Source organism: Cydia pomonella, chromosome 12 (genome assembly GCF_033807575.1).
Source record: "Cydia pomonella isolate Wapato2018A chromosome 12, ilCydPomo1, whole genome shotgun sequence".
In the NCBI taxonomy this organism is placed as follows: Eukaryota; Metazoa; Arthropoda; class Insecta; order Lepidoptera; family Tortricidae; genus Cydia; species Cydia pomonella.
In genome coordinates, this window is record NC_084714.1 from 21,052,018 (window position 1) to 21,064,326 (window position 12,309).

The following is a 12,309-nucleotide window of genomic DNA, read 5'->3' on the forward strand; positions in this document are numbered from 1 at the left end:
GGTCTACGCATCGTCCACTCGTCGTCCACTAAGGTGAACTAAAAGTGAGTTGAGTTGGTGTGGAATTGGTATAGTGTGCGAAGACCTTAAGGTACCGTTCGGATTCCGAGTACACCAACATTACTACAGCCATTGCAGCGCGTCATTTCTCTCGACTAAGTTGGTGCTGCATGTCAATCTTATACGATAAAAATATTCTCACGCCTTACGGGAGGAATCCAGGACCACAAGCTGTCCTGGCTGGGATTTTACAAGCTTTTATTTAACTTGCAGTGCATGTAAGTACCTATGTGTGTTTGGGTCAAATCTTGCAAGCTAAATTAGACTCACTTCCCATTATTCGATCGAGCTGGAATTTCACATATTATCTGTATGTACATGTCAGTTGGGTGACAGGCTATCGAGAACAAATTGTGTCCGCCATTTTCGGCGTTTGACGTCTGTCACTAAGCTAAAGAATAAGCATAGGTGGCCAGAGGCGAAACTGTTATGAAAACTGTTCATTTTCTGCCTACATACGCATTTTAAAGAATCTAGATAAAATGTTTTTGTTTCCTTACAAAAGGGATCTATATTTGAATCCCTTAAGTTTTTTCTTCTATGTTTGCATTCTCTAATATTGTTTGTCATAATGTTCAGTTGTCCTAACACTCGTATTTTGGTTTCCCTATTATCAAGTGGCCGATTTTATTTTGTGCTAATATGTTTTTCCCTAATGGCACTTTCCTAATGTTATGTAGCATAATTCTTTTTTGGTCTAATTATTGTAAGGCCTAAAAATTATATAGGTATAACTATTAAAAGCAATATGGGACTAAGGGAGTACCTATGCAGCGCTTTGTACGTCTTTTTACCAAGAAGATATTTTTTTGTACCTAGTCAAAAACGGCTGAACCGATCATGTTCGCCATAGTTTTCGTTGGGAGTATTTATTAAGTTTTTGTTTCACGATTTTTTTCATATGGGAACACACTCATATTTTTTTCTTTCGGAGCGATTATTTCCGAAAATATTACATTTATCAAAAAATGGTTTGTAGAGACCTGTATTCGTTTTGAAAGACCTATCCAACAATACCCCACACTACTGGGTCAAACGTCAAAAAGAAAAAAAAACATTTTGTGTGGGAGGTACCTTAAAAAATTTTTTTTTGTTGTTTTTAGTCTACCGTTCTGTCTTCATGCATGATTTATATTTATATTTATTTATTTAACACAGTGCAAGCTTACAGTACTACACCAATTCGCTTACACACTAGAAAAATAGATGTCAGGAAAATAAAAAATAAAAACATACAAACAGATAAAATGTCAAGAAAAATAAAATTTACATAGTCAGTCAATTAGATGATGATTGTACTAATGCCAATTTGCAGCTTTCTAGCACTAACGATCACGGAGCAAAGCCGCGGACGGGCGGACAGACGGACATGGCGAAACTATAAGGGTTCCTAGGTGACTACGAAACCCTAAAAAATCGACAACAAGATAAAAATCGGCTTATTTGTCTATGAACGCTTTGTGCTGAGATCATAACAGTTCGAAGTAACTGGTTTAGTGATTTACTTACCCAGTACGAGTAACTTCCCTGTGGTGCACATCTTGAGACGCTTGGATGCACTATGGACGTGCAGTGAATCCTGCGTCTCGAACTGAGGGGGGTATTCTATAAGCGTAGGTACAAAACAGGAAAAGATAAAAGACATCGAAGGGCTTGTGCACAAATCACGCGAGGTTTTTTCGGCTACTTTTTTGACGCCCCCTCTCCCTTGGTGATATTTGGTGAACCCCCTCCCCCACATGACCTCACGTGTATTTTTTTATTATTTTTTTCATTCGACCTAATTTTAAGATAAATAGTATTGTGTAGAGTAAATTTTGTTTAGACTCGCTATTTAGAAGTGCCAAGTGAAGATTTATGTTAAACAAAACCGAGTAAAAGTATGTGGTAGATATTTTTTTTTTAGTTTCGCCATAGAAAAATACACGTGAGGTTTTCTTATACCGCCTAATAACTGATGTCCCAGCAATAGCCTTTTTGACGCCAGTGACGGATATATCCGCACCGTCCAACGCCCAAGACGGATTAACACAGACCACAGAGCAACAAAAGACCTACGTGCATATGCATAAAGCTCAATTGCAGTTTTGACACTTCGGTGACGTGTCGTCCGAGTGACAGCTTGTGTGTCAGCCAATTCGATGTCGATGTCGGGCCGCGGGGTATAGACTTGCAACGGCACGCTGCGCTGGCTTGAGTAAAACAAACATTATGCTTACACAAATAAAAAAATATTAGATGTCGGATAGCCTCTATGAGAAACACAACAGCTGTTAAAGAGTGCTCTGTGACATGTAGTCCGCCTTTTTTACGTAAAAGTCGTTTTAGCAATAAAAATGTATAACACGAATGTTATACGTTTTTACTTGTGCATTTGACAATGTGAAAATGTTCTTAGCGCTTGAAAAAATATACCTAAGCTTTCCAAAACTCCCCTCTCGTGCATGAGAGGAGGCCTGTTGCCCAACAGTGGGACGTATATAGGCTGAATTATTATTATTATTGTTTTACAAAACTTACCGCGTTATTAGCGATTAAACTTACCTTTTTAGGGTTCCGTACCCAAAGGGTAAAACGGGACCCTATTACTAAGACTCTGCTGTCCGTCTGTCACCAGGCCGTATCTCATGAACCGTGATCTAGACAGTTGAAATTGTCACAAATGGTGTATTTCTGTTGCCGTTATAACAACAAATACTAAAAAGTACGGAACCCCCGGTGGGCGAGTCCGAATCGCTCGTCCGGTTTATTATTATGATCCACTGGGCAAATGCCTCCCTCCTATTCTTCCACGTATCCCTGCCATCAGAAGTCTCCCACCAGTCTCTGTCAAAAGTGTCAAGCTGGTCCCGCCATCTCCGACGAGGTCTACCGTGACGCCTTACAATTTGTGGGATCCAACGGTTGGCTGTTTTTGCCCACAGGTCATCAATTAATCAGGCACACGGCAGACCTGTTCTGCCCAGTCCATTGGAGCTTGGCGGCAGTCTCAGTTACGTCAGTTATTCCAATTTTTAATGTTGTGTACTTTCCGTGCGTCACTCGCTTACGCCGGCGGAAGACCAGCGTTGGCCGACCCAGGCTAACACCATGCTGAGTCGGGACCATTTCGTGGCTAATATGTGTCATGTAATGTAATGTTATACGTTGTAATGTTATGTATAAGTTTGTTTTTGTTCCTCTTTCTATTTGTATATTTTTGCCAGGAATAAACTATTTCAATTTTGGAGCGCAGTATTGTACTATTAACCGGTTAAATTTACGCTCAGAATATTACGCTCCATGGTTGGTTGACAAACTTGATCATTGAGTCTTTGTCAAATACCAAATCTGTGCTCCGTAGTGCAGAATGCACACGATGAATAAAATTGGAGTTCTAAACGAGAATAGGTCCCCTTGTTTGTTGCGGAACTCACTGGTCCCCTGGCGCGATGATGACTGACACTCTTCAAACAAAACGATCAAATTGATTTATCGTGTAGTCAAGGCGTGCCTGAGGTAAGGTTAGGGATTGTTTCCTAGCGCTTACGAACTTCGGTCGCCATCATCATCATCCGTCATCGGTTTGACGGGTGCAATCTGTTATCGATAAGTCAGTTATAGATGAATAATTAAAAGATGTAACTTCTACTTGTTGTAAACTACCAAGAAATTTCAAGCATGCTAATATATTCAAATCGGTACATAATTTCATTATTACATATACATATTTAGTATTTACAAAAAAAAAACAGAAACTGCAGTTATACAGTGCCAAAGAATAGAATAGATTGGTACTATTAAAAAAGATATCCAACATGTTGTGTATTGCGCGTTAGCTATCTTCTTATACAATGTTAAAATATCTATAGGTAATACAATATAATACAACACAATACAATGATATGATATGATTGAAAATGTACCTTACCCCATCTACTACTAAACTAATTAACTAAAATTCAACCAGGATTAAATAAAAATAGGAAAATAAATAAATTTGGCCATGTGATCGTCTAGTGTATTTACGTTGTGAACCTTAGTACCCTTCGTCTTTTATGTGAAAACTGATACGATTTGGATTTTTCAAAACTATCCCTAAATATCCTATGAATTTGTAAATATTCCTACTGGATATTTTTATTAACACTAGTTAGACAAATAAAAAAAATAGTAAATAATATATTTTTTTAGAATTTATCTCCTACCGGGCCCTACCGTGAACAGTAGTAAGCCCTTTTTGTTTGTAATTTAAAAACTTATATTTTCCTTTAAATATATCTCTTCGCTAACCTAGCTAGCTAAAGGAGAATATGTATATGTAACCATTGTAACCATAAGTAAATATATTGCAAAGAATAGTACGTACAAACATACTTTATCTACTGTCACGCCCGGATGAAGACGGGTCTCTAAGCTAATTAATACCCATTTTATTGTATTTTATTTTTAATAGGTATTCCTAAGCACTATGTAATATTACTCTACCAACGTTTCGTAACCTAATTTCAGACGAGAAGAAACGCCAAGAAACTCATCTGAATGTACTATTAATGTATGGAATACTGAAAACAATCGTCTATTAAATATGACTTTATTTACCCTTTAATTCCCCAGTTATAGAAAAGCTCAATTGTTACTAGTGAACTGCTCCGCCTGTCACTAGCTCCCTATAACAAAATTATTTAGTATGTCCTCAAATAACTTTGTTCCCCTATCTCACCCAATGTAAAAATATATAAACCTTCAATCATATTTAATGTACGAGCCTCAGTAACCCATCCATATGCTACTGAAAATAGATTTTAATTTATTTTGTAATTAAAAACAGTTAAAACTCTAATGATATTAGTTTTGTATTGTATCAAACTAAATGTGAAAGAAAATAAATAAATCTAACACCCAAATAATGACTCTACCCTAACTCTACCCCAAATTCACCTATTCTAATGTGTGTAAAACTAGAGGCGAACCTCTATTTTTACAGGGAGGAGTGTGTGTGAGGGACCCTAATTTAAGCTCTAAACGTTCGGCCGACAAAACCGAGGTATAGCAAACCCTAGTGTCTGTGTGATTGCCTCCCCCCGTCTGTGTTAGCCGAAGCCAGGGTACAGACGAATAAGGCGCCCTAACCATGTATATAATGTGTATAAATAAATATATTTAACAAGACAACGCTTCTTCAATTACCAACAGATTTCAATGAGTAAGGATTACTCCTAATGGTCCACACGTGAGACCCTCATATCCCTCTGTCAGACCTTGAAGAGAACGTAAGAGGTATAATCGTCACCTGTGTTGGTAAAAAGGCTGACGCCAGGCCCCTCTCGTGACCTGGACCTAACTCTCTACTGGATTCCCGAGTAAACCTGCTTGTCACCGTTTGGTTAGGTGTACTCGGTAGGTTGACCTTGCAACCTGACACTGAACTGGCTCTAAAATACAAAAAATCCACAAAAATAAGTAAGTATTGACACTAAAATAACAATTGAACAGTTTGACAAAGAGCAGCATAGTAGCTACGCAATGTCAAACATTCAATCGTCAAAATAACAACCTTTGTTTTTACGTCTACGAATAAGCCAGAGAAAGTGACAATCCGACGGTCAAAAATATAATGGCGGTCCTGGCTTAAAACTGAGCTATTTATAACTTTCAGCAAACGCTCCAGAAGTGTTAGACGTTTCTCTCGTACTTATCGTAGGGTAAAGGCACCAATAGTCAACCCCTACACGAAATTTCTATGTTCAAGAACGTCTCATTTGCCCACTAATTGATCAATAAGAATTATGAATGTATTTACTCATCAATAATTTATTAAAGTTTAATTTTTACAAAGAATAAAACGGTATTTTAATTTAGCTTATGGAAATATTTCATTAAATATAATGCAAGGGCCTTTTTGCCAGCAATCAGCCTCCCGTCTACCAAGACACAGCCTTTAAGTACCCAGTCTACAGCCATCCCATTTTAACGCCTGGCTATTGGATTCCATGTTCCGTGATCTCAGTGTCCAGTGGTCAGCCACAGGATGACTACTGAGTATTTGATGTATGTCAATGAAATAAAGTCATAATAATGTAGATATTTAAAGGTGCTTGATTTAACAACTTACATTACATTTGAAAATAAAAAAAAATCTTGAAACCTATGCTCAGCCTCTATCGGCTGACCTCTCGGTCCAAGACCCCTTTAAAATTACTGCCTCAAACCCAGTAATCAGCCAGGGTTTACTTTAATATGGATTTATATTTTTTTTTCCTTTTTCCAGATAAATTAAGTATTAATTACGTGAAGCAGAGCACATGCTTTTAAAAAAAATATCACAATTCGGCTGCTAACGTCTGATCAAAATACCATGTGACGCTCCAAAAAAATGGCGCATATGACATATCCCTTCATGTCAGAAGACAACACTTCTCCGAAGCAGTGCCGTGGTTCATGCTAAACAATTCTTTTAAAAATTAAGCTACTTTTCAATTCATACTTTATTAATCTATAATAACACCTACTTTTGGCACACTGGTGCATGGCTCAGCACTGATGCCTTTACCTTATACGTTTGACTAGTTTATTACCCTTTAAACTCGAGTACCAATCACTTTTTCTGAGTAACGACCCACTACGAAGCATGATTTAGTTAGTCTTTGTTTGTTGTTTAAAATTTCTCGTGAGAATATTTTGCTTCTATTCCATTAAACTTACGGAATTAATTTATTAGATATATACATACTATTTACTAGTATTTTGATTAATATTGGAACATAATAATTGAGGTTTTTAGTTTATGCAAATGATATGGACCGATTATTTGTGTCAATTATTTTTATATGTTAACTAGATCTGCTAGTGCGTCTAGTTACAATATGATATGATTTATTTATCTTACAATATACAATTTCACTTAAAACTACGCGTGGTAAATTCTTAGGAATTTATATTGTGATTGTCGGTTTGTCTTACTTTATATACATAGGAAAAACATGTGACAATTAATAATTCAGTACCTGGGCGACCGAGCTTTGCTCGGTTATAACTATTTATTGTAATATAGTGGTCTATAGGTGATAATCTTAACTACATTTTTTTACTAAATTAAACTTGTCTAAAACAATAAAAATTAAAAAATTATATATAAACTTGAACATATAAAAAAAAAAAAAAGTTAATCACCGGGCAAGATTCGAACCCGTATCACTCGTTTAGCAGTCCGCGTCTTAACCCGCTGGACCAGACGGATAGTGGCCGGCAACACGAAATAAGCGACCATATTCTGCGTCGAAAGAAAAACGCATGAAAACTCGAAAACACGCGATTTCCCAAACATAAGACTAATCTAGATAGATTGTATACCCCCAAAAACCCCCATATACCAAATTTCAGCGAAATCGTTAGAGCCGTTTCCGAGATCACAGAAATATATATATATATATATATATACAAGAATTGCTCGTTTAAAGGTATAAGATTTTAAATGACTAAAGTTTTTAAATTTCAATTGTATAAATAAATTCACCAAGAACGGGTCGTCATTAAGGTAGAAAATAAATAGTAACAGTTACAGAAATAATGTCAGCATAAGAAATAATGTCACCATTAGGGTCGTTATTAAGCTAACAAAGAAGTAAATTATAGTAAATCTTAAAATACAGATGTCGACAATATGCTTACTATTTAAATAAATCTAATTGGTAACGTCATAAAACTCTTTTATAGAATACAATGGGTTATCCAATAAAAAGTTTCTCGAACGGCTTGCAAATGCAATGCAATGCAATACAATACAAAGCAATGCAATGCAATGCAATACAATACAAAGAATACAGCACATTAAGAAGAGGTAAACAACAGGCGGTCTTATCACTTAAAAAACGATCTCTTCGAGACAACCATTTGTCAGCGGAATTTAATAACGTTAAGTTAACATCGATAACAAACATGTCTATATTTCATTTTACTAACCTTAAATCGACCTGGATATAGTCTATGGGTCAACTATACAAAGGGCATACAATACAACGCCCTCCGAATCCAATATAATGACGCCTTCAGGATGCTGTTGGGATTGCCTCGTTACGGCAGCGCTTCAGGGATGTTCGCCGCGGAACGAACTCATGACTTCTATGCCATCAGGTGTAAGCGAAGAGCGTCTCTGTTGTGCCGGGTGCGGGGCAGACACAACAGCATACTCAAGGTCATAGCTAACAGGGTGGATTGTCCCTTCCTAAAATGTTGTTGTTGTTGTTGTCCCCATTTCACCATCGGACTACCAGACAATCGGCACTTCGGCATCGCTTCAAGGTAGGTATTCCACAAATACGCACGAAGCGTTTCGCTTCAACATTCCTTATGCGAACTGCCAAGGAGTGGAATGCCCTGCCCGAGTCTGTGTTTCCGTATGAGTACAATCTGAATCTCTTCAAGGCTAGAGTAAATAGGTATCTCATAGGTAAGCGTGCTCCACCGTAGACCGCATCATCACTTACCATCAGGTGTGATCGTGGTCAAACGCCTGCCTATCTTCCATAAAAAAAAAATGTTGGGTTTAATTAGTAAATAAGTAACGTAGTAGTTAAGTTACTAACGTAGCCATAAGCCATACTAACAATTACATGGATAAAATTTTATCTGAAATAAAGAATTAATAATAATAAACCGTGATTACCTTTTATATTGTTTTCGAGTTCCCGATATTTCGACGCAGACATTTCCCGATGTTCATCGGGAACTCAAAAACAATATAACAGGGTGTAACAGGTTAGAATAAATATGAAAGTGGAAAAATTACTGTCTTGGGTGAGACTTGACCTCAAATATTTGAGCATCGTTTGCAGACGTTTCTGTTTCTTAATAGTACATTACGATACAAGTGCGAAAAATAGGAAATTCTAAACGAGTGGCGATAAATTAAAACACGACCGAAGGGAGTGTCTTAGATCGACACGAGTTGCGAATTACCTATTCGCACAACGTTTTACAGTACATATGGCCCTTTAAATGTTCGACACAGTAACGTAATATGCTAATTTTCGCACTAGTGCGGTAAAGTAGCACCATATGTACTGTAAAATATATATAAAAGGTAATCACGGTTTATATCCCGATCGATTTAAGTCTAGTGACCCTAACCGTGAATTATTTATTCAAAACTGATACTTATTTCACTTTTTCAATCACAAAAAAAATCTTCTATGTTTGGTTATTATTAACACCACTTGTTTGGGCTTCGTGTGCAGCTAGTGTAACGTAGATAGGCAGCGTAATTTATTACTTCCGCACCTACAAATAAGCTCCATTTTTCCATGCAAACGCTACATTATTCATTACGAATTTCTCTGTAAGTAAGGAACTAAACTAATTTAGTTCTTTCCGTTCTTCAAGTGCCTTTGCGTGCTAAGTAAATGCATTCCTGCTTCAACTATGCAGATATGTTTAGTTGATTGCTTTAGATATGTTATAGTAGGTAAAAGCCATATGACGGTACTGATAACTACCTATATTATCTTATACCTTTAAACGAGCAATTCTTGTATATATATATATATGTGTATATATATTTCTGTGATCTCGGAAACGGCCCTAACGATTTCGCTGAAATTTGGTATATGGGGGTTTTTGGGGGTATACAATCTATCTAGATTAGTCTTATGTTTGGGAAAACGCGTGTTTTCGAGTTTTCATGCGTTTTTCTTTCGACGCAGAATATGGTCGCTAATTTCGTGTTGCCGGCCACTGTCCGTCTGGTCCAGCGGGTTAAGACGCGGACTGCTAAACGAGTGTTCCGAGTTCGAATCTCGCCCGGTGTCTAATTTTTGTTTTTTCTTTAATATGTTCAAGTTTATATATTTTTTTTATTTTTTATTGTTTTAGACAAGTTTAATTTAGTAAAAAAAATTAGTTAAGATTATCACCACCATATTACAATAAATAGTTATAACCGAGCAAAGCTCGGTCGCCCAGGTACTGTATATTTTATCTACACAAATAATAGACTGCTAAAATTCACCATAATCGGCTAAAAACACGACATTACGATTTTTTTCCACTTCAGTGGCAAAAAAGCATATGATCCGCCTAATACGAACAAGCATACAAGGCAGTCACCGTAGCCTATGGACGCTTGCAACTCCAGAGATGTTACATGCTTGCCAACCCTTTACTATATATAGCCCCTCGGGAAACCCTCAGCAAGGAGCTTATTACACAGCCGGAGCGTACGCGGGAGAAAATTCCTCTTACCTTAGGTATATTATTAAATAATACAAAAAAAACATAATGGCGAAGCATAAACTTACCTTATTACCTAAGCACAATTCCATTTAAAATAAAATCGAACTTGCCAGAACTTTTTTAAACTTCCATAACACTCCGTTCTCGCTAATAGAGTTGTTTCCATCTACAATAATATTAGGGCAGAATAGTATCCCAATAAATTCTTTTGGATTTTATGAACATGTTAAACTACATTTAGTGGACCTCTAATGAGCATATTTTTGTAAATATTGAATTTAAAATATATTTTCACACACGTCACTTGACCCAAGTCAAAACGCCATTGAAAATTCTGATGATGATCCAACTCTCGGTTTGACACTGTTGACAGTTAGGTACTTCTTCTTCTTTTTAGGGTTCCGTGCCCAAAGGGTAAAACGGGACCCTATTATTAAGACTCCGCTGTCCGTCCGTCCGTCTGTCACCAGGCTGTATCTCATGAACCGTGATAGTTAGACGGCTGAAATTTTCACAGATGATGTACATATTTCTGTTGCCGCTATAACAAATACTAAAAATCAGATTAAATAAATATTTGAGGGGCCTCCCATACAACAAACATTTTTTTTTGGGGTTTTTATAGATAATGGCACGGAATCCTTCGTGCGCGAGTCCGATTCGCAGTTGGCCGGTTTTTTAAATTATGGCTTCAGTCCAGTGGGACTATTTTGCCAGTATCAAAATCTTAGGAGCTTTAAATACGACTAAAATTGTACGGTTAGTACAAGACAGTGTACGGTGATTTTATCAGCTCTTGTAAAGCGATATGGTGGTTAAACGCGGATAGAATGTAATACAAGCGTTTCTAAATATTGGAAACAACCATATAGGGTGCCACCGACAACAATGTCAGACGCAGAACAGCTACCGCCAATCTGCAAGACTAGCCAAAAAATCACAAAATACCTTTCCTGCATTCGACATGTTATGCTGGCCCACCACACAAACGTAGTAACAGCCATTTTAAAACTAGTTTGAATTCGGACTTTGTTGCGTGTTAATACGGTAAAAAATTGAATGAGTTATCCTATCACCGTTACGGTTCTTATGCTTGGTGGAGCAGACTGCAGCTTGTTAAACTTCAGTTATAGTTAGGGAGGCGAATAGGGGAATTTTCGGTAATACTCGAGCGTGGCAGTTTAAGATATGACAGATACCTTAGACCTAATAGAACAACCTTGTAAAGTATTTAGCTCTATATGTAGTGACGCGCGCCTAGGATAGACGATCAGATTAGTAAAAAAAAATCGATAGTCTGAAATACTCGAGCGCGTCAGATTAAGATATTGGGGGTTGATTTTAGTGTTTTAAGACTAAATTTAACTAATCTGACGATAAGTCCTTGACGCCGCCGAGTTATAGGGTCGCGAACTTGTAAAAAAAAAAACGTTAATCCGGCATTCTCGAGCGCGATTTTTTATTTTTTTATTTTGAAGAATATAATCTAAAACTTACTAAAAATTCAAAATCTGCCGGTTTCCGCATGACCGGAAGTGTGGAGGAGCCATTTCGTCTTCCGAAAAACGTGTTGCGGCATATAAGTCGCGAACGATACATTTTACAAAAAAAAAGTTTAAATAAACAAAAAAGGTAATTTTATTTTACACAAAAAAGGTCTCTTTACATTTTTGTCCAAAGTTAAAACTTTTTGACTTGAAGCATCATAAAAACTCAAACTCCCGGTTTTTCCGAAAAGTTACGCGTATCTGTATACAAAAGTATTATTAACATGTACAGTTTCATGTATGTATATTATTCAATAGCCTGTTGATCCTCAAATTGTTTTTTGGACGTACCGTACGTTGGTTGCATCTATCGCTTTATTGTCATTCTTAAAATCCCCGTTTTATCAAGGAGAAAGAAAGGAAAAAAAAGAAACCAAAAAACCTTTTTCGGTCAGATTAAGAGAACCCACCAACATTTTTGTCAGATTAAGAAAATATGCTTTCAGGATACCGAGATAAACCTCCCCTATGAAAATCTGACGCGCTCGAGTAT

At 36.9% G+C, this 12,309-nt stretch overlaps 1 protein-coding gene across 3 annotated transcripts in view; it reads right to left on the bottom strand.

Moving 5' to 3' along the window:
- Window positions 1-2,004, bottom strand: part of LOC133523836 (prolactin-releasing peptide receptor-like) — a 57,595-nt gene extending 55,591 nt beyond the window's left edge. For all 3 annotated transcript variants that reach the window (XR_009800287.1, XM_061859584.1, XM_061859582.1), the window contains exon 1: window positions 1,570-2,004. The gene's annotated coding sequence lies outside the window, so the exon portion shown is untranslated. The remainder of the gene's footprint in view (window positions 1-1,569) is intronic.
- Between the last annotated feature and the right edge of the window lie 10,305 nt (window positions 2,005-12,309).